The sequence below is a fragment of the Cynocephalus volans genome, chromosome 6, assembly GCF_027409185.1.
Source record: "Cynocephalus volans isolate mCynVol1 chromosome 6, mCynVol1.pri, whole genome shotgun sequence".
NCBI classification, from domain to species: domain Eukaryota; kingdom Metazoa; phylum Chordata; class Mammalia; order Dermoptera; family Cynocephalidae; genus Cynocephalus; species Cynocephalus volans.
The window spans coordinates 158,312,922-158,326,422 of NC_084465.1; positions in this window are offsets into that span (position 1 = coordinate 158,312,922).

Here is a 13,501-nt window from a genome sequence, read left to right on the forward strand (position 1 = left end):
GGCAGGGATAGGAGGAGCAGGGTCCCCTGAGGGCCGGGCCTGGGTCACACAGGCCTTCATTCAGGAAGACCCCCTGGATGTTTTCTGCCCTGCAGGTGTAGGTGAGCCAGCGTACCCCTGCAACTGTTCCGCAGGTGGGGGAGCAGCCCGGCCCACCCAAAGCCCTTCCTCCCCCATCCCTGGCCAGGCCTCCCTCTCAGCATGGCTATGGCTCTCCCTCTGCCCGCCAGGTTCATGGAATTTGAAGCTGAGGAGGAGATGCAGCTCCGGGTGCTGCAGTGTGTGAAGGGGCCCCAGGGCCTGCCTCCTCCAGCCCCACCAAAGCTTGCTCCTCCAGGGCCACCAGTCCCCAACACTGTGCCACGGTCAGGTACGGCAAGCATATTCCCACAGGAGCCAATACAAAGGCCTAAGGGGGCCTGCGGAGGCCTTGTGCCCTCATCTTGTCCCTTTCCTGTAAGGGGAGGGGGCGCTTGCTCTTTCAGCGAGAGCAGCCAGTGAGAACCTGGGGCTCCACTGCCCTGGATCAGGAACTAGGTATTGGCCTGGTCCAGTAGTTTCGTAGCTGCTATCGGCCTTGGCTGTCCAGGACCCAATGTACAGTCTTCCCAGGAAGCAGTGCTGGGTGGGGAGACGTCCCAGAATCTTGGTGGCTCCAAAGTCTTTCCAGGTAACTCAGTCTCACATGACCCACCTCGGGTAGTGTATCCTCCCACGGGGCCTGACGTGCAGCCTGGACCTATTTCATGGCCCTCAGTTCCAACCTCCCCCCAGTGTGGCTGGAGGTGGCCGCTACAGCCCAGCCACGCACCTGTCCTCCCTCCTGTCCTAGGGTGTGCTCCCAGGAAGGCTGGCCGCAGGGCACCATCCACTCGCCCGCTGTCATGCAGACCCCAGCAGCTGACCCAGGCCAAGGCACCCAAGGAGATCCCACCAGAAGCTGTCCAGGAGTATGTGGATATCATGGAGGCACTGCTGGGGCCTCATGCAAATTGGGAGGATGAAGATATCGAGGAGCAGCAGGAGCAGGACGGGACTGACCCGGACCCAGGTCTCCTGAGCTACATTAACAAGCTGTGCTCCCAGGAAGACTTCATCACCAAGGTGGGCTGGCTTGGAGCCCTCGTGTGGGGGAGGTTTTCTGGGGAACGGCAGTCCCAGCCCCATGGAATTCAGTTCTATTCATCCCTCAGCTACGGAGCAGTGTGTGTGTGAGAGACAGAGAAAGTCTGTGTGTAGCTGCTAGTGGCCATGAGTTAGAACGACCCTGCTGTGTGGACAGGAGAGACAGGCATTACTTTCTGCTTCTCCTCGAGGTCCCCCTGGCTGCAGTTCACTCCCTGCCAAAGACACTCATGCCCCTTTCCCCCTGCTCCAGGTGGAGGCCATCGTCCACCCCCGATTCCTGGCAGCTTTGCTTTCCCCAGACCCAAACTTGGATCCCTTGGCTCTGACTGAGGTGCTGGAGCAGGAAGAAGGACTCACCCTAGCACAGGTAACACACGGGAGACAGGGACACCAGGGCACCCAGGGGAGAAAGGGCCAGCAGATCTCCTAGGGGAGGGAAGGGCACCAGGCAAACGAGGGGGAACACGTGACCCTGTGCCCCTGAAGCCCACGTGATTTTGTCTAGTCTTACCCTGCTGGGGGTGCATGGCCTCCGGAGGGGAACCGCCTGGGTCAGAGGAGTAGGTGCAGAAGAGCAGGAACGAGAGGACAGAGCCAGGGAGGGAGGGCAGGGGGCGAAGCTGGAAGGAGGCCCAGCAGGGCACAGCACAGTCACAGTCCCTGCCTCTGACACCAAGCCAAGCCTCCTCTCACCTTCGCCACCTCCCGCCCAAATGCAGGGTTCTCCACCATCCTGCCAGCCCCTCCCCACACCTGGGGCAGAGCCAGTGAGTGCCACTTTGCTCCCCCCAGCTGGTGGAAAAGCGCCTCGCGGCCCCGAATGACGCAGGAGGTGTGGGGGCCACCCCAGCTCATGGCGCACCCCAATTGGAGTCACATCCTAAGACTGCAGCTGGCCAAGGAGGAGAGCGCGAAGACCGTGGCCCCCAAGGAGGGGTCATCACAGAAACCTGCCCAGCAGAGGCGGCTTCCCATGACCCTCGACCGCGCAGCCGAGACAACCCCGACCTGCCCAGGCCCAAGGAGCCTGCCCTCTGGCCAGATCATCAGGAGTCACGCAAGCTGAGGGCTGCCCATCTCAGCTCCCCTCCCCAGGGCCACAGACCCTCCTCGCCTGGTCTCCGGGGAGCCTGTCCTGTTATGCCTGCGCAGGGCCCGGCAGTCAGGTCCAGTGAAGTCGAGGAGGACCTCCCCAGCCTGGACTTCCTCCTGACCTTGCAGTACAGCCTGCAGCCCTGGGGGCTGTCCCTGAGCCCCGTCCCTGCTCGGCGTCTGGCTCGACCCTCACGTCCTCAAAAGCGGAGGGGCGACCCATTGGTCTCTGGGAGGAGGAAGAAGCAGCACTACAGCCAGTAGGGGCCGTGGGCCGGCCTCTCAGGGGTGCCAGTCCCTCTGGACTGGATTTGACCCTCACTGCATCCTGTGGCCCGAGGGATCCCGAGCTCCCATCACCCAGTGCTGACCCAGCTGCTCCTCAGCTACGGGCAGGGTGGGGGAGGCAGGACAGGGGAGAGAGGGTGGGGGGGTCTGGATGGGGAATTGGGGTGGGGGAGGGGGGCCTGTTTGGGGGATGAGGGTGGGGGAGAGGCGAGGCACAGGTCCGGGAGGCAGCACGTTGGGGGCGTTGTATGTAATGGGGGTTTGTATACAAGTGTGAATAAAAGTGGTATTGTTGGGAAATGCCCTGGGACTACTGCCTCTGTTCTCATGTCTGTGCCACTAAGTGGAGACAGGCCTGTGAGGAAGGAAGGATCTGGGAGATGCCAGGCTCCAAGGACCCACCGGTGCCCGACCATCAACTCCTTCTCTAGATTCTGAGATCTGATTCCTCCCCCAGGACCCATGTGGGATCCTTGACTAAAAGGGTGTCGGCCCCCACATGCAGAGCTGTGGTCATGGGGTGGGGGTGTCCCAGCAACAGTGGCAGGTGGGCAAAACCGTCCAGCACCACGGTGGCCTGGCTGTCTGCTAGGGGGAGGAAGGGGCCATGTCTGGGCGTCTCCTGCCCATCCACCCACGGAGCTCGCTGGTTAGCCCCCAGATGCTCCTCTGCACCTTTCCTCCCCTGTCCCACGTCAGCAGCATCCATGTCCCACCCGCCCCTGTGCCTTTGTGAAGTGTGAAGGAAGCTAACTCTTGGTGGCGGGTCAGCTGGCTGCTGCCCCTCCTATTCCCAGGTGGGTCTCCACATTGGAGAAGGCCTCAGAGCTTGGCTAGATTAAGACGGCGTGGTGTGAAGCCGCACACCACGGCCCTCAAGCCCAGAAGCTTCCAGAACATCATGCCATGCAGGTCCTCGTTGGGGGCATCCTCATGGGAACCCACTACTGTCCCTGCTGTCCAGCTCAGCGCACACATCAGGCGCTGAGGGAAAACGCGGGGATCGAAGGCTGGAGCCCTGGACCCACTCCTCACTAGTTCCCTGACTCTTCCACATTCAGAGCTGTCCTCAGGAGCCCCTCTTAGGTTTTAGGAATGTGGAGCAAGTCGTGTTTGGAGGGGACTTGGCCCATGCCCTAGTACGTGTGGGCACTCAGTCGAGCACAGGCATCATCTCGGTCACACCTCGGGGCTCCTGCTGCTACTCCTGTCCTCGCCACCTGACTGCTGTCTGTCCTGGGGCCCTTTTGTGGTTGAACAGTTCCCAGGAGGAGGCACAACCTCTGCTTCCCCAGCACCGTGCCCTGCCTCAACCTTACAATCTGCCCCTGACCCTGTACAGTGGGGCCAGCTGGAGGGCTGTTACAGTCACAATGTCGTGTCCCCCAAATCCGCATGTTGAAGCCCTAAGCCCCATCGTGATGGTATCTGGGGGTGGTGCCTTTGGGAGGTTGTTGGGGTAAGAGGAGATCAGAGGGTGGAGCCCTAATGACGGGGATTAGCGCCCTTATAAGAAGAGGAGGAGACACCAGAACTCTCTCTTCCCCATGTGATGACACAGCAGGAAAGGGAAATCAAAACGGAAAACCAACAATTATAACTCTCACCATGGTCCACAGATTCTCAGTAATGAATCTCGGTATTAATTCCATAGTATCTAACTTTCACCTATACTTTGGAGTAGTGTAAAATTCCCCGAACTAGAGGCAGGCTAGGTGTTGTGAGTGGTCATGTTTTCAAATGCAAGTTCAAGTTCTCCTGACTTTGGATTGGACTGAGGAGGAACATGGGCACTCGACAATAGCTAATGCACACTGCAAGGAGCCAGTTGGCCAAATCCCCATCTCTCTCCCGTAACTGCTTAATAGCCTTTACTTACTATGACGTGGTCTCAAGTGACTCCGGGGGTTCATAAAGGTAAATGAGAAGTAGTCACCCAACCTGGTGTGAGAATACTGCATGCAAATGACAGTCAGGAATCGAGGCTGTCTGGATCACAGCCCTCTGAAACCTCATTCACCGTGGCAACTGCATTATTTTAAATGGAGACAGCAAAGTAACTAGGTCCTACATCCAGAAGTCACAAGATTAGCTCACCGGTGAACCGGCAGTTTGAGAGTTGTGGGAGTTCCAAAGCTCCATAAAGACTTGGTACCTTCTACAGATTTGAGGTCTAGTTTGAAGTCAGGTAGTATAATGCCTCTGGTTTTATTTTATTTTTTTGCTCAGGACTGCTTTGGCTATTGGGGTCTTTTGTTGTTCCATATGAATTTAGGATTGTTTTTTCTATTTCTGTGAAGAATGTCATTGGTATTTTGATGGGGATTGCACCGAATCTGTAGATCACTTTTGGTATTATGGACATTTTCACAACATTAATTCTTCCAATCCATGAACAAGGAATGTCTTTCCACCTCTCTTGGTGTCCTCTTTCTTTCAGCAGAGTTTTGTAGTTCTCATTGTAGAGATCTTTCACCTCTTTGGTTAAATTTATTCCTACGTATTTTATTCTTCTCAGAGTTATTGTAAATGGGCTGGCTTTCTTCTTCTTCTTTTTTTTTTTTTTCCCCTGCTTATTTGTTGTTGCCGTATAAGAATATTCCCAATTTTTATGCATTGATTTTGTATCCTGCACAGTACTGAATTTGTTTAGGAGCTCTAGGAGTTTTTTGGTAGAGGTTATGGATTTTTCTATATGTAGGATCACGTCCAATCCTGTGAAACGTGACGTTTTGATTTTGTCTTTTCCACTGTGGATGCCCTTTCTTTCTTTCTCTTGCCTGATTGCTCTGGCTAGTACTTCCAATGCTATGTTAAATAGGAGTGGTGAGAGTGAGCATCCTTCTCTTATTCCTGTTCCTGAAGGAAAAGCTTTCAATTTTTCCCCATTCAGGACAATGTTGGCAGTGTGATTTTCATATATGGCTTTTATTGGGTTGACATATGTTCCTTCTATACCTACTTAGTTAAGGGTCTTTATCATGAAGGGATGATGCTGAATTTTCTTTTTTTCTTTTTTTTTTTTTTTTTTTCGTGACCGGCACTCAGCCAGTGAGTGCACCGGTCAGTCCTATATAGGATCCGAACCCGCGGCAGGAGCGTCGCTGCACTGCCAGCGCAGCACACTACCAAGTGCGCCACGGGCTCGGCCCATGATGCTGAATTTTCTCAAATGCTTTTTCTGCATCTCTTGAGACAATCGTATAGTTTTTATCCTTGCTTTTGTTCATGTGGTGTATCACATTTATTGATATATGTATGTTGAACCATCCTTGCATCCCTGGGATGAAACCCACATGATCACAGTGTATAATCTTTGTGACGTGCTGTTGTATTCTGTTTGCTCATGTCTTGCTGGAGATTTTCGTGTCTATGTTCATCAAGGTTACTGACCTGTAATTTTCTTTTCGGTTGTTGTGTCTTTGTCTGATTTGGGGATCGGGATGATGCTGGCCTCATAGAATTAATTTAGGAGAACGGCCTCTGTTTCAATTTCTTGGAGTAGTCTGAAAAGGATGGTTGTTAATGCTTCTTTAAAACTTTGGTAGAATGCAGCAGTGAAGCCATCTGGTCCTGGGCTTTTCTGTGTTGGGGTACTGTTGATGACTGCATCATTCTCATTGCTTCTTATTGGTCTCTTCGGGTTCTGCATTTCTCCTTGGTTCAGTCTTAGTAGTTTACGGGTCTTCAGAAATCTATCCATTTCCTCCAGGTTTTCAAATTTGTTGGAGTATAGTTGTTCTGAACAATCTCTAATGATTCTTTGTATTTCTGTGGAATCGGTTGCAATGTCTCCCTTTCCATTTCTGATTTTTGTTATTCGGGCCTTCTCTCTTCTTTTCTAAGTAGTCTGGCCAACAGCTTGCGTAGTTTGTTTTTCCCCTGGGGAAAAAAAAAAAAAGCATTTTGCTTCATTGATTTTCTGCATCATTCTTTTGGTCTCTACTTCGTTTAGTTCGACTCTGTTCTTAATCATTGCTTTCCATCTACTAGTTTGGTGCTTAGATTGTTCTTGGTTTTCTACTTACTTGAGATTTAATGTTAGATTATTTGAAGTGTTTCCATTCTTTTGATGTAAGCGCTTTTTACCGGCAACTCATCTTTGACAAGGCCACCAAGAATATACACTAGGGAAAGGACGGCACCTTCAATAAATAGTGCTGGGGAAACCGGACATCCATGCGTAGAAAAGTCAAACTAGGCCCATACCTTTCACCATACACAAAATCAACTCGAAATGGATTAAAGACTCAAATATAAGAACTGAAACTATAAAACTCCTAGATGAAAACACAGGGGACATACTTCAGGATGTAGGACTGGACAAAGACTTTATGAATAAAACCCCAAAAGCACAAGCAGTAAAAGTAAACATATTGCAATGTATCAAACCATAAAGCTTCTGCACAGCAAAAGAAGGCACACAGACAAGGGGCTAATATCCAGACATATAAGCAACTCAAACAACCCAAGAGCACATAAACAAGTTATTCAATATTAAAATGGGCAGAGACAGTTTTCAAAGAAAGACATGAATTTTCATGGCTTTCCAGCAAAGGGGATCGTAAGTAAGGCCAGTCCACGGGAGTCTGCAGAGGTCGCAGCAACAGACCGTAGCTGAGCGTACAAGGACTGCTTCCTACAGAATGATGTGCATACAGCAACCCAGCCCGCTGGAGGTGCTGAGACAATCCAAACCTATTTCCAGACACTCATTCCCCCTACCTCCCTTACAAACCCTGTATTTATCGGATTCCTTGTTCTGACCTACCTTCGGGAAGTGCAGCCACTCTACAGCAGGGTTGGCTGAGGGGCACAAAAACAGGTTTATTGATAAAGAAATGGAGTGAGTAGAACACCAGGTAGAAGCTTTGTGCTGTGAATCTGAGAAACAATTTGAAACTTGCCTCAGAGGCACACACCCACTGTGCTGCCCCTGTATAATCTGAGGGACCTTCAGAATCCTGCCTACCTGCCAGAACCCTGCACGGCATGTCTCCCCACCCCCACCAGCCCAACTGCCCCCACCCCTCCCCCACTGCAGAATTCTGGAGAGCTACATTCTAAGCCTGTTGACATTTAAAATTGGACCCTGAGCATCTGCAGTTGACAGTTTGCTGTCCGGGTCCTGCGCTAGACTTTTCTCACTGTGGAGACTGCCGTGCCACTGTGGTCAGTCCCCAAGCCTATGGGGATGGCTTCAAAGGGAGGTAAGTCTGCAGGGTCTGGGGTGTGTTATCACACCCGTCACCCCTCAAACCCATGGGAGTTCAAATGTGACACTTGCCCTGGGACAGCTGGTTGGGTGGAAATAGAGGAAGAGAGAGCACCGGACTTACCCAAGGACATCTCACCCGGGAGACGGGGGAAGCCACTGGCATCCTGAGGCTGCAGGGGGAAGGGGGCTTCTCACAGGTGGATCCAGATGCCTCAGGAGAAACCTACCGGGTGATGAGAAAGGACACAGCAGTTGTACTGACTCTTTCCAGAAGGGAAACAGGTGACTTATGTTTCTAAGTCAACACAGGTCAACGTGTGTTTGTAGGCAATGGTGGACTGTGTCGTGCTTGTGCCACAGGGGGGCTCAAGAAGAAAGCCTGAGTCCTGCGTCCTTTCTTCAGACACCTGGGGCTTGTGCTATGGTACTGTCCTGAGGGATACAAACCGGAGTATTCCAGATCTTAGAGGAGTAGCGGGGAGAAACGGTCTCAGCCAGAAAACCGTTCAGTGGAACAGTTCTCTCTGACCAAGATTACCGTGAAATATCCCCTCCGTCAGTGAGGCTGGAGGTCACTCTAACTGCAGCAGTCCAGTCTCGGCTCACGTCTGCCCAGAGATGGCTTCTCATTCGGTCCAGATCGCTGTTGTCTCTGTTCACCAGGGACAGGGCAGCCAGAAACTGCAAACAAGATGGGGCTTGCTCTTCGCGGAGCTGTTCTGAATTGCTGTCCCTTTGGGGGACGCTCGGGTCTTCAGACCCATTCATCTTCCACCCTGTCTCATGGCCTGTCCTCTGCCCTTCGTTTCATGTGGAGATGAAGACTTTGTTCATACTCCATGTCTAGCCCATCGTGAACAGGGGACAGATGAGGCGTGCTGTCGGCTTTACAGTGGAAGGTTCTGAAAGGCTGGTTTCCTTCCCGAGAGAGGAAGCAGAGCAGCACACCATTAGGAAGATCTTCTATTATTATGACTGTTGTTATTCAAAGTTAGGACATATGTCCTGATCAGTTAGGACCATGTCCTATGGACCTTGCTCTCCGTGACTACGGTTGACCTGAAACCCTAGTGAACAGGGATGTACCCAGACAACTTTCCTGTCACACTGGCTCATGCCTGGTTCTTTGTGGGCCATCACTGAGAGCTCAAAGGAGAAGGATCACAGAAGGTCTCCATTATCCACGGCCAACTCTAACCATCAGCAGCTATTCAAATCTCTACGAACCTCCACTGGGAGCCGCAGGGCTCCGCATTTCCTGGCCTTTCTAGTCCTCTGCAGCCCTCTCTGGCTGTGCAGTGACAGGGTCTCAGGGAATTCATCATCTAACTCACAGACCACCTCCTGAGAACAGAGCTGCCTCAGTGACAGCACGAACGAACCACTGTGCATGGGGACAAGTGTGCCCCGAACCTGGCCTCTGTTCCATGCTTGCTGTGGGTGGTACCAGGAGAAGCACATCCTCACTGGGCTGCTGCATTATGGGGTTCCCTCAGGGCTCCTGGGCGATAGTTGAGGCACAGATTTTGTTCAAGTTCATTTGTTTGGGTTGTGAGGGCTTTATGAGGAGCATCAGGAAAAGGAGCACTGAGAAAGAGAAGGGCTCATAACCTTGTGAATCTGCTGGCTTCACATAGGTCACGTGGGGGGCGCCTGCAACTGGCACTGGAGAAGGTGCCCTTCATGGGGGTGTGCACACTGAGGGGCGTTGTGCCGCCAAGCAGAGTCCACCCCAACTCACATCTAGGGGCAATCCCACGAGGCTGGCGGGTCCACGTGCCGGGGACACCCTGGGGAGCTTCTCAGAGGCAAGGGAAGCTTAGGTGTTACTTCTTGACTGACGGGGGTCAGAGGATCTCAGTGAATGAGAAGCAAGTTCTCTAGTAGAATGATCCCCAACCCAAGGGGGAGCATGACATTCACTTGGGGGCAAACTGCACAATTCCCCGTCCTATGGCCCTCAAATGCTGGGATGCCTCGCTCTGGTTCACACTGACTCTAAGGGAAGGGAGAGCCTCCGTCCTGGTGGCCGCGTCCCCTGCTCATTCGCCCCTCTCCTTTGTCTCCACAGCATCTGCAGTGCTGGGGCCCAGCGTGACCCTGAACCCTCCGTTCACTTCCTTCCGTCCGCTGTTTCCCACGCCTGCTTCCGGCCCAGTCCCCGGGCCGCCCTGCGAGCAGCCCCCACCTGCCCTAGTGATGTCAGCGTTGCCTCCTGGTGGCCCCCTGGTGCGGTCTGCTTTCCCCAGGATGCCTCAGGGGACCGGAGCCGCTGGCCATGGCCCGAGTGGGGCCGGGGCTTTCAACATCATTGTCCCAGTCAGGACGCAAGGGGCTCCAGCAGAGCCCTCTCACACTCAGACCACTGTCCTGGCTCAGGCCCCCCTCAACTGGAGTGCTCCAGGGGCCCTCTGCGGGGGTGCTCAGTGTCCTGCTCCCCTGCTGTTGGCAGCTCCCGCTGTAGGGACCGTGATGCCTGCTGCATCCATCGGGGGCACGTGGGCTGGAGAGGGGTACTGGTTCCCAGGCCAGCCCCTTCCAGCTCCCCTTCCAGCAGCCCAGCTGGGTCCGACCGTGGTCCCAGGGAATGACGGGCCACGTCCACATGGGGCTGGTGGGGAGGGCGGCAAGGCCCCCTCCCAGGCCAAGGCCGCGCCAGAGGACTCCTGTAACCCCAGGAGTGTTTACGACAACTTCCGACGCTGGCAGCGCTTCAAGTCCCTGGCCCGCGGGCACCTGCCCCAGAGTCCTGATGCTGAAGCTCTGTCCTGCTTCCTCATGTGAGTGCCCTCCTTGGGGGATGGAGCTAATCCCACCGCTCCCACATGAAGGGGAACGAAGGACGGACGAGGAGGGCAGCCTATTTAGGGGAACTTGGATGAAGGTCACGTGGGCGACGGCCCATGCATTCTCAGCAGTTTAACTAATGTCCCACTCCGGTTCACGACGTACATTCATGAGCCTTAGGTCGACTGATCCCCAACACCCTGTGAGTCCACCAAACTTGGTTTTTAACAGTTACCATAATATGCACAGAAGGTAAAGGCCAGAGTGAGTTTCCGGTGTGACATGAGCCACAACTTGGATTCAGGTCTCTGCCTTCACCCGTGATTCCTCCCCGTGTCCTCTCATGCCCAGCACAGGACCTGAGTGAGGATGGCTTCGGGACGTCACATGGAGGGACTGGGGGGAGAAGGCACAGGCCACAGGAGGAGCCTTACACATGTACCCCCTCACTCTTCTGGAAAATTCTAGCGAGGAGACTGAGGTAGTCAAGCCACACATTGGGACCTGGTTGGGCCCCCATCACTGGGTTTGGATCCTGCGCAGAGTCGCCTTCTTTATCCCTGAATGCCTCCTAGACAGAGAGACAATTCCGCTTCATTCGGAGGGTGGGAAGATTGTCTGACTCATGTCTGATGCACTCAGCAGGGTCTCTGGCATGTGCTGTCCCTCGTTATTGTTGTTTTCGTATTATGATGATGATTACTATTACCGTCAACACTAAGAACAGGCAACCTAGAAGAGGACAGTGTTCCCAAAGTCACATGTCCCACCACAGGGAGTGAGGGGACCGTGAGCCCAGGAGCCCAGGACCAGGGGCTGAGGTGATGGGAGGCAGCGACGTCCGTAGCCAGGAGCGTTTGTCTTTCCCTCCCCAACACCTGCCTCCTTCCACCTGCAGGCCCTCGTGTTCCTGGGGCCATCACATGGAGCACGTATCCTAGTCCACGGGACACGGGACATGGCTGCATACCTGCCCCGCTCCCACACTGGCTGCCCTCCACGGGAAGCTGCACACAGTGTATAAATTAAAGGGGCCCCCAAATCCTTGTCCCCAGTGATTTCAGTGTCCCGCACATGCTGAGCAGTCGGAGTTCCCCTTGGACCAAAGTCCCAGGTGCCCTAGGCTGTCCTGAGTCCCTAAATGGAGCCACCGCCCCCAGGCCTTGCCCGGTCAGCTCAGGCACCGGTCTCCTTTGGTTCTGGATCCCCGCGCCTGCTCTGCACGCTGAGGGACTCTGACGCTGTGTCCCCAAGGGCTGCCTCTCTAGAGAGTCACCAGGAGCTGATTAAGTGCTCAGTCCTGGGGCCTTGGAACGGCCATTCTAGGCAGTTCTCGGTCAGCTCAGGCTGCCATAACAAAACGCCACAGGACAGGTGCTTTAGACAACAGACTTTCACGTCTCCCAGTTCAGGAAGCGGAAGTCCCAGATGAGGTCCCGGCAGATTCAGTTCCGGGCAAGGACTTTCCGCCTGGCTTTCGATGGCTGTGTCCCCACATCACAGGGAGTTCTGGTGTCTTTTCCTCTTCTCACACTCACAGGGACACAAATCCCATCACGGGGCCTCCCAATTATCTAATCTAAACCTGATGATCCCCAAAGGCTCCACCTCCAAATACCATCACATTGCAAGCTAGGGCCACAACATGTGAATTTTGGGGACACACACATTCAGTCCGTAACACACAATAATACTAAGGCCTCCAAGGGAAGTCAGAGAGGCCAAGCAGTCCCTTGGTGCTGAGGTTGACACATGTTGGTTGTCCTGGAGGCCGAAGAGCCCACACTGGGAGGACAGGCACAGGTGACAGGACAGGTGGGATGTGTGTGATGTGGCGGGGCACGGGTGTGGGCCGGTCAGCTGGGATGGGAGGAGGGCAGGGGCATTGTGACTGACACTGAGGACTTACAGCCCAGTGCTTCGGTCCCTGGCCCGGCTGAAGCCCACCATGAGCCTGGAGGACGGAGTGCGGCGGGCCATGCAGGAATGGCAGGGCACGAGCAATTATGACCGCATGAACTATTATGACATGGCAGCAAAGTGAGTCAGGGATGCAGGGCCTGAGGGGCTGTGGGGCGGGCTGAGGGTGGGTGAAAGGGGGAGGGGCTGGTGCGGTGGGCTCATCGGCAGGGATGCCGTGAGGAGGGGGATCCGCTAGGTCCGGCCCCTCCCTGGGGCCCTGCCTCCCCCGGGAAGCTCTCCATCCACCTGGGTGCTTGGGCTTCTCTCTCCTACCCACCCCGGAATCTCCGCCCTCCCCTGGCCTCGGGTCAAACCCTGCCCAGATGCTGAAACGGGGATGGGGAAGAGTAACCAGCACAGCCCAGTGGGGTTCGGCTCCAGCTGTGGGGACCCTGCAGGAGGGAAGCTAGTGACTACTGACAAAGTCGGGACCACGTCTCCTCATGAAAAGTGGCCAGAAATAGGTCACCTGCCATCCCAGAATGGGCTGGGGCAGAAGAGCTTGGGCAGGGGAAGCCAGCACCTCACACACCCCCAGACACGTCTCTGGCCTCCCTGCCTTTGCTGCACGGCAATCCACTCCGTGAACACCAATCACCCTCACAGAAAATGCCCCCTCTCCTCTCAGCTGAGCTCCCACTTCCTGCAACATCTCCGGGGCCCTTCTCTCCCAGGCTATTGTCAGGGGCTCACAGTACCAGCCCAGGATTCCCGGATCCGGGCAAGGATTCCTCATGTCATTTGCAGTCAGTCACATCCCTGACCTAGCTTCTGGCTGTCAGCTCTTCTGAGTGGCCCTGGGCAGGGATAGGAGGAGCAGGGTCCCCTGAGGGCCGGGCCTGGGTCACACAGGCCTTCATTCAGGAAGACCCCCTGGATGTTTTCTGCCCTGCAGGTGTAGGTGAGCCAGCGTACCCCTGCAACTGTTCCGCAGGTGGGGGAGCAGCCCGGCCCACCCAAAGCCCTTCCTCCCCCATCCCTGGCCAGGCCTCCCTCTCAGCATGGCTATGGCTCTCCCTCTGCCCG